We start from the raw sequence: 10,155 nt of genomic DNA, 5'->3' as shown, positions 1-10,155 counted from the left end.
ACTGTCTCTGATTTATTTTACTACTAGCTGAATATACCCATTCTTCGCATGGGGGCTGTATTTGGAAGTCAACGCCTGTGGGAGTATCACCATTCATTTCAGCGACCGCGAAAACTATGGATTTGACACTAATATCGGTCATTTTGGATTGCTTTTACATGTCCTGGTTAACGACCCCCTGAGACCTCCCAGGTTCGAATTAAGAAAAACGCTTCGCCTTGGTCTGGGGCCTGGATCAAGGTTTTCGTGACCAAAATTTGATAACTCTTGGTCAACTTCTGTGGTCCTCAGGCCGGTCCCGGTAAACGCCCCCCGAGACCCCCTGGTTCGAAATTTGAAGAAAAAACGCTTCGTCTTGATCTGGGGCCTGTATTCGTGACCAAAATTCCGTAACTCTCGGTAAACTTGTCTGGTCCCCAGGCCGGTACCGGTAAACGCCCCCCTGATACCCCCTGGTTTTAAATTAAAAAAAAATGCTCCGTCTTGATCTGGGGCCTGAACCAAGGTACCCGTGACCAAATATTGGTAACTCTCGTTCCACTCGTCTGGTACCCAGGCCGCACACAGACAGAGAGACAAACACACAAACTCTTTATTTTATTATATTAGATTCGGAAGATGGATGGTTACACATTAGTTATTATATGAAACCCAAATCTCTTCAGAATGATAAACGGCTCCCTAGCTGCTAAGCTGTTACTGTACGTGCCTTTGGTGTGGGAGACCCGGGGTCGATTCCCGGCGGGAGCTCATGTGGTTCGGATCCCACGTTAAGCAGTAGGTTCAAGTCTCGTATAGCCTAGCTGCTGAAAGGAACACTAAACTAAAATAGCATATAAGTTTACTAATAACCCTCAAGTGGTATTATCACAAGGTTAAGCCTCTGAATCTTAATATAAACCCTTGCCTTACAAAATTTCTAACTTCAGTTTCACAACAGTCTATAAATCGGCTGTGAATTAATTGAATCAGTAATTATGGGATCTCAGGTCTTACGTAATTTTGTATAGATTAAGAAAGTAATATGTCATATGTTTACTAATCTTGTCAAAGTCTACCCCGACGCCTAGTTCTGTCAAAACTGAGTAAGTTTCATTAATCGCGTACAATATACCTTGTCTTCGTGAAGAATTTTTAAATAGAAACACGAGGACGAAAAAGTTTGATTAAGCGATGTTGAAATTGTGTGGTTGTAGAGGGCTAATGTTCTAATTAAGCAGGTTTTGTGTTCCTATACTATTACTATCATCGTAGATAACGCACCTGGAGCGAACCTTTCATTCTTATCATCTATGTGGCCATGCATGACCAAGTTTTCCTTGCCGATTGAGATACATTATATATTTCCCTATCGATGCAAAGAGACTTAACTACAACAAAGTAATTTTCTCAAAGGGATAAATGGTTGATTTGAGATTTCGGTTTGCTGCGAAGTTGGTTGAAAAAGAAAATGTGAGAATGGAGAAATTAAACGTCGATTGAAAGCAGGCAATTTCTATTATTCAGTAAAATATCATTCGTCGTCGCTAATCCTGTCGAAGCGTTTGAAGCTTGAAATATATAAAACGATAATCATGCCTGTTGAGCTGTATGGTTGCAAAACATGTCGCTTGCTGTGAGGGAAGAACGCAAACTGAAAGTATTTGAGAATAAAATCCTGAGACGAATATTTGGATCCATAAGGAACGGAAATGGAGATGGGGAAAACTTCATAACAAGGAACTACATAATTTATACGGTTTAACCAACATTGTGAGGGTCGTCAAGTCTAGGAGGCTTAGGTGGGCAGGATATGTAGCCAGAATGGAAGAAATTATTAATGCTTTCAAAGTCTTGACTGTAAGACCAATCGGAAAACGACAATTAGGAAGACCTAGGCGCAGATGGGAGGACAATATTAAGATGGATCTCGCCGAAATAGGAATACAAAGTAGAAACTGGATCCAGTTGGCTAAATACAGAAGTCAATGGAGAGCTTTTGTGAATGCGACATTAAGCCTCCTTGTTTCACAGGCCATAGAGTTAGTTAGTTAGTTAAATATAATTCCAGTCAACCATTATGAGTGTCTCATGCGCTTGTGCGAACTGAACTTACCACATCTGTGCATTAGCAAGATTACTCCGTGTTTACCACAAAATTGAAAAGGAAATATGAATCTTACATTTGAAAGCATACTATTGAATAATCCTGATGCTATCCTGATATACTTTTGTCGCTTTGGAGTTTTAAATCATTTGACCGAAATATTCGCTCGTCATAAATAACTTGGTGATGAGAAAGGCTGAATCTACAGTGAAGTATCATTGAATGGAAATTACAATCTCAAGCAATTTTTTATGGCACTAATACCCAAATCAGACAGCATGGGTGGTAACGGTCTGTCAATTCTTAAGGTAAGTACTGAACCAAACTGTTTGTGTTTATTCGGAACAGCCTTCCTTTTTTGTTTTATTTTAGCAACGGCAGAAATGTGTTACTGAGTTTGTTAGAAATACTGTTTTGTTACCAATATGCAAAATTTTTGTCAATAATTTCTTATTTCTTTATATCTATTCTTAATATAAACTTGCTATATAAGACATTACAGGTAGGAAAAATATAAAATCTATATTCGAAACGAGAGAGGAAGGCAAATAGCTGGTATTATGTTTTACTCACAGCAATGTTAACTGAGAATTGCTCATGTTAAAAACAAAATATGTCGTTTCGTTTCATTCTGGAATACGATATAAACACGTGTTTGTTTTCTCCTCTACTGTAACGCAAAGTTGCATTTCTTTTCACTCGAGTGCAGAAACCCATGCAACTGAAACATGAAAAGAAGATGCATAGACAGTGATGCTAACCCTTCGAAAAAATCATATTTCGTGGGGTTCTTTGACATTTATTATTTGGAATGGGATAAAGGAATTTTTTGTCTAAATATACAACATACAAGTATGATCAAAAAATACTGTGAATAATCTTTCTTTAGCAGCAACTTCTGACGCTACAACCATTTGACGTAATTTATCCGATAGCCTGATCTATTGAGACTGTCAGCGTCATGTTGGAACACGTTCTGACTTGTCACTCAGGTCCAGAGTCCCTAGAATGAAGTTGTGTTTACTGTGTCTTACGTGCAACAACACGTAAACATTAAGTTATGTTTGAAGTTGGAAAAAAGTGCTAAAGAAACTCATAAAATGTTGAAATTGCTGTATGCCGATAATGTTGCAGCTCTGAAGACTGTTTACAAGTGGTGTGAGCAATTTAAAAGTGGCAGGAAGTCGGTAGAAGACAAAGAAAGTTCGGGACGTCCATTAGTATCAAAAACAGAAGAAAACGTGCAAACGTTGGGAATTTTTTTCACTCCAACAGGCGGATAACTGTTCGAGAGCTTACCGAAGAACTTAGCAACTTAGTACGGGTTTATGCAAAACATTTTAACCGATACTTTACAAATGAGATGAGTGAGTGTAAAATTTCTTCCCACACTTCTCTTTTGATTCATGAGCTATTGGCCGAAAAAATATTCCCGTCTGTCCACATTCGTTATGTTCTCCAGATATAGCACAATACTCTTTCTGGCTCTTCCCGAAAATTAATACCGTGTTTTACGGAGAATTTTTGACACCATTGCTGAGATTGAGAGAACCACGACAGAGTAGCTTAACGCCCTTCCAAAAGAAGCCTTCCAGAAATGCTTCCAGTCATGGATTCAACCTTGAAATAAGCATATTCCTAGCCAAAAACAGTACTTTGAAGGAGATTAAATCAAATTCCATGTAAGCTTATTACTTTGTTTCTAATAAAATTATTCTCCGTATATTTTGATCACACCTCGTATATTAACTTTTTTATATATATGTATAATCCACGCTAACAAAAATTCTCTACGAGGGAGAAGCAGACAATGAATCTTCAATAAACATATCAGTGTTTACAATACTTAGTCTGAAGCGTTTCTTTGTTATCAACAAAAAGCATGCTAGTGACAACTCAATCCTATGTGATTCTTAGAAAGCAAGTACACTCTTGTCCAAAATTATTGTCGCATGCCTATAAATATGTTGTTGTAGGAATATAATTTGATAACAAATTCGCCCGGTATTTATTTTAATGTTAGTATGTGTATAGTCGGCAAAGACATGTATGTGGCAAATTGCATGTCAAAAAATCAGTAAATAAGAACAATAAAACAAAAATAAAACTTTCTTGTCCATTTAGCAACATTTTATTATACACATTCTAATTTTCATATTTATAATTCTTTTCCTATGAAATTTACCACAAATATACATTTCCCGATTATACACATTGTATCTGCATTAAAAGTGTCCTAAAAAATCATTATCAAATTATATTCTTACAAGAAGACAGATATAGATATGCGACAATCATTTTGGACATGAGTGTACCATGAAACCAAATTTGTGCTGCGATTTTGAAGAAAGAAGAAAATAAAACATTGAACGAAAGAAAGAAAGTAAAATATCAAATGAGAAACCGTTATTTCCAAATGCTCCGCATGAAGTGTATGGAGAACAAAACTTTTCTAGTATTTTTGGGCTCAGCATAAGATAATGGTATAAGGGTGTCACGAAGTCATGCATTTCTGACAATCTAACAAAATATACGTAATTGTTCTCGATTAAGGAGAAAAAGTATTCACGAACAATTTTATATACATAAAAGATCGAAATTTATTGATAATACAACGATATGTTGTATCATTATCATTTTCTTGTAATCATTTTTCTTGTATTAAGCTTGTAAATTTTTGGGCGATACTTGATTTTTATATCGGTGATGATGACAGATGAGTGAAATGGTGGAATGAAGAAAGTGGGAGGAAACGGGAGAACCCCGAGAAAACCCACGCACACGGTGTTTGTCCACCACAAAGTTCTATATTCAATTCGAGATATCTGTACTGTGTGCTTAGTATACTCAATGTTCCTTTAGCACACAATCGTCACAGTGGTATAAGTATTCTACTGTTTTAAGAGAAAGATGTTTTGTGTATTTAGCTTTTTATTTTCAACTTCATACAAAACAAAATTTTGGAGATGGCTGTCTGTTACGTATTTTAGCAAGTTTTATGAAGTTGTGAAGTGAAATAGAAATATGAACACTTAGCTACAACCAGACAACAATACATACATACATATCTTTTAGATTACATTTTGAAGTTATGAGTAATTTTTTTAGGACATCACTTTTTCTGTGTTACACTATCTATGATGTTGTCTACATCAATATATTGAAACATTTTCTTCTCCACCGACATAAGGATAAAGGATTCCAACTTATCCTGTGATAGAGTCGTTCTCAGTCTGTTTTTTTTTTTTTTTTTTTTTTTTAAACTTTAACACAGAAGATTGTTGTATTTCGAAACTGGAGGCCTATTACCTCAGAAAAGGAATCAAGTTTTGAATTGGAAGTTAAGAAATTAACTATATTGACTGTTCATTAGGCCTACATTTTAAAAATATTTTACAGATATAGCCTACATCTTTGATATGGTCATACTGTACTGTCTGAAAGTCTTTTAGATCTACTGGTTCCTTGAAATTGTAATGGGCCGGCCCCTGTGGAAAGATCCACAACCCCACTATGGCCAGTCTGCCCCTGGGCATAGAAACCAGACTCTTTTACGCTTGTACACATAACACCTTTTACACTTGCAATACAAGCTTAATCTTGGATTTGTTCAAAATAAAATGAACTCTTTCAGTTTTATTTCCCTAAGTTATGCCGGTAGCCGGTGATGAAGAGAAATGAATTATATGGTGGAATGATTAATGTTGGAGGAAACGGGAGAACCCCGAGAAAAGCCACACACACGGTGTTTGTCCACCACAAAGTTCTATTGGTGCAAGCTGGGATCGAATCAGGGACCCTGTGCACCAAAGGTGAACGCTCTACCACTGAGCATTTTCGACTGGTTTATTGAGCGTGCAAAGGTAACGCACACTCTACAAAAATTGGTCTGAAGCGGTTCGTATTCAGCTCATTGGGAAATGGTATTGACAGGGACGGCTATCTGTAATAAATAACAGTAATGTTTTAATATTTTTCGGAAGTATTTAGACATGCAATAAGTATTTTCCCTACCCTGATGCCGATCCCAGAAAAAAATAAAGTAGTAATATTTATATATTTGTTTCTAATTCATTTATAAAACATTTCTTAAAGTTTATGGATGGAATGCTCATGAATTACTAAGAACCAAAGTAAGAAAATAGCGACATCTGGTGAGAACATTTTTAGTCACGTTCACGATCTTGAAGTCCCATTACGATAGACAATCATCCTGGCATGTTATTGCTCTTATTGAATTATTGTTAAAGAATCCCGTGTGAATTTGTAGGCCTATCTCATGGTGAATCTGAAAATTTTCCTTGCTTCGATAGGGAGGTTATCCTGTCTTGGAGCTTCAGCACTTTTCATTTTTTTTTTTTTCATGGCATTTTCTACTTCTACCTGGAGATCCGCGTGGACTCGGGCCTACAAAGCAAATATCACTTCGGGCTCGGGCTGTAAATTTTTAAATATACAACAACATTTCTCGGGCTTTTTCGGGCCTAACTTTGTAAATATACTGCACAACGACATTTATTGGACCGTTCTTTCTGGAGAACTTTTAAAGCACAACTGCAGAATTAAACCTCTAATTGCTGTTAATAAAAATACAATTTTGCGTTAATTATTGTTTCTGTAATTCGGGCTTATTTCGGGCTCATTAGATTATCATACGAGCTCGGACCGGGCTCGGGGCTAAATGCTAAAACATATTTCGGACTCGGGTTGGGCCTCACATTATAAATTCACGGGCCGGGCCGGGCTCGGGCTAAAAATTTCCGGCCCGTGCAGACCTCTACCTCTACCATGCTCTCAGGCTGAATCAGCCCTCAGAAGTTTACGCCGGGCTTCCTTTATTGAGAGGTTTCTCGAAACACTTCTTCAACCTCTTTTTAATATTTTCCTCACTCGTCAGAAACTCGTTGTTTTTGTCCTTGATGCAGCGCACAAGAGAAAATTTTTCTTTCGCGTCTTTCTTACCTTCGAAGACTTGCATATCATCTTTCCTCGCTGTTTTGTTTCCACGTTATTGTATAACTCATCCCAAGCCTTGTCATTTTCTGCACTAAGTGCACGGCTATTCAATGCGTTCGCAACGCGTTTTTATGGCTCGTGAGTACGCTTGGAATACGCTGACCGTGTATTTAAATGTGGATGGCTAATCACAATACGCTGCAGACGCGAAAGCAATAAAGACGAGCAGAATATGTTGGATCGAGCGTATTTGGTGAGTTTCGGAACAATAGACTGCCTACTGTTTCGGAATCACTAAAAGATGTCTAAAGTCTAAAGGAAGGGGGAAAAAAGGAAAGGCGTGTTTCCAGGCAAGGGAATTTTAACAAGAAACAGCTACTTGGAAGATGCTTTGTGCAGAGTATTGGAACTCTGTTATTATAAAGTATGTGCATGTATCGCAAAAGAAAATTCACAAAAATACGAGGAAATTCCGAAAAATTAGCTAACACAGAAAAAGCTACGTAACAAAATAAGGTTATTTCTGGTGATTCACATGCATGAGAATACGATAGTGGCAGTAAGGTCTTGAAACCCTGGCTGGCTCACAGTATGATTTATAACCCTGGAGAAAGTACAACTACCGAGCAGCCACGTAGGTCGCGTTCGCTGCAGGGGGTAATGCATCGGAAACGCACACTCGATTAGCCATAGTCTAACTGCCTTCTTGGCGATTTGGAATACGTAGCTCTCCGAGTGGATAATATAGAACTGAAAGCGAAAGGAACCCGAGGTCGGCCAAAGGAGAAATAGGGAGATTATGTGAAGAACGTAATGACGCAGTACAGCGGATATGACACCAATCCGAAAAGCCGAACCCAGGTCTAGGAGAAAGGGAGATAGATCTGAAATGTTGTTATATAAATAAATAAAAGTCTGAGATTGTGAAATATTTCAAATGTCATTTTCTGTTGGTGGCCACAATGCACTAATAACGGGAAATTTATATATATTCAATTGCCAACATGCATCAGTTTAAAGGAGAAACGAAGAAAACTATTTAAAAAACTAATGCTAGTGTGACGAAAACAAAAAGTCAATTTTGTGACAAACAGGAGGAAAAGGTGGCATGGCACTTCAGTGGCGGAGCGCTTATCTCTCGTGCGCAGTGTCCCTGGTTCGATACCCGGACAATTAAGTTTTTGGTGGACAAGATCATGTCCGTGGGTTTTCTCGGGTACTCCCGTTTCCTCCCACTTTGTATCTATCATAATTCATTTCCATTTGTGAGAGACCCGGGTTCGATTCCCGGCGGGAGCTCATGTGGTTCGGATTCCACGTTAATCAGTCGGTCCACGTCTCATATAGCCTCGCTGCTGAACGGGACGTAAAACTCAAAATCACCTCACCTCACCTCATTTCCATTTGTCATTGTCTTCCTTAGCCTAAAGGTCGTAATTGTGGAACATTAAAGTAAAAGATTTCACTTCATTTCAAACAGTAGGACAGAAACAGATAACCGTAAGAGCCTAACTGCTTTTCACACTACAGGTACGATTTTAACTTCTAAACCATTTCATATTGCCTCTAAAATAATTGAAAATGTATTGCGGAACCCTTTAATTGTGCATTCGGACTGCACTTTTGGATCGCCTGACACAAATTGCATTGGCGTAGCCAGAAGGAGGCAAGTGGAGATCTGGCCTTCAAGTTAGGTTCGTCTGTTATATGTTTATCAAATTTCTTTAACATTTACAGTAAATAAAAAAATGGTTATAACGTTATTTGAAAGAGAAATACTTATAAAATACATTTTAAATCACGTTAACACGTCAAAATAATTAAACTGATATTACTTAACTACTTTGTACTCTTATTTGCTTTATTGGATGCATACATTTGTAAATTTATTAGTAGAGTAGATTGAATAACATTGTCAAAACGATATTGTTGGTATTTCATAAATAAATATTTCGCTAGTAACCAGACGGATGGCATATCTTATTTACACTGAGAAGAATCCGTTCTCCGGACAGCGGTATATTGTACAAATATACGGAATCTTTATGCTTTCTACGTTAATCTGTACGGAGTTTATACATATGCTGTATACGTACTGCATTTTCCCACTTAGATGTTACATCATGCCTTTCGTATATCATATACGTATACGTATGTTACATACGTCGACTATATGTTATATACGTCCATCTGTGTGTGAAATCCTTACCGCCTATAAACAGTTCTCTCTTTCACACGGAACACATACGGAATGTGCGTTTAAAACATACGTTATCAGTTATACCTATGTATATATCAATACAACTAAAAAATATATGAGCTTAAAAAAGTACGGAAAATATAGAGGGCTAGACTATCTTAGACCAATATCATAGAAAAAATAACTTTGGTCATGATTTTGTTGAATCTAAGAACAAACATCACAAATAAAAGTTTCATCATATTCGTCCACATTGCTACAAACTTTGTGTGCCCATTCTTTACAGTTAAGACACTGTATTTAACCTTCTTGGCTTTATACTGTACTACCCGGCTCTGTTCGACAGTTGATGTCCCGGTTTTATCCTACTACGGCATTATTCAGAACTACAGGCCTAGCATCTCTCAAAGAACACAAAAATCCTGATTCAAGACATGAAATAACAGCACGAAGAGTTATTATTATATGTTGTATACTTACATAAGTCAACCTTCCAGTGGTTAGGAACAGCAGTATATTATCAATGGGAGACAAATTAAAACTTTTCTACCCAAATTCTTCAACACATAGCCAACAACAAAGGAGCCACTTACTCAACTTTCTCTTCAATTAAGAATGACATGGCGGCTGTTTGCAACTAATTCCATGCGTTGGCCGACAGATAGTGGCACTAATATAGCCCGAAAACCTATTTTACGGTTTCATCCACCTACTCGGTTTTATCCGACTTTCCTCTACTTGGAATTGGAATAAAAACTTGAAATTCTGTACGCATCTACGTTTTCGTTAGCGTTAACTAAGTCGCTAAAAAAATTCCAACTGTAGAGTGTTTTTTTTTTTTTTTTTTTTTTTTGGACAACTGAAAAATCTTTTCCATGTTATTTATATGCACTGAGAAAAATCCGTTCTCCGG

This window comes from Thermobia domestica, chromosome 17 (assembly GCF_964235325.1).
Source record: "Thermobia domestica chromosome 17, izTheDome1.hap1.1, whole genome shotgun sequence".
Taxonomy (NCBI): domain Eukaryota; kingdom Metazoa; phylum Arthropoda; class Insecta; order Zygentoma; family Lepismatidae; genus Thermobia; species Thermobia domestica.
This window is presented reverse-complemented; position numbering follows the sequence as displayed.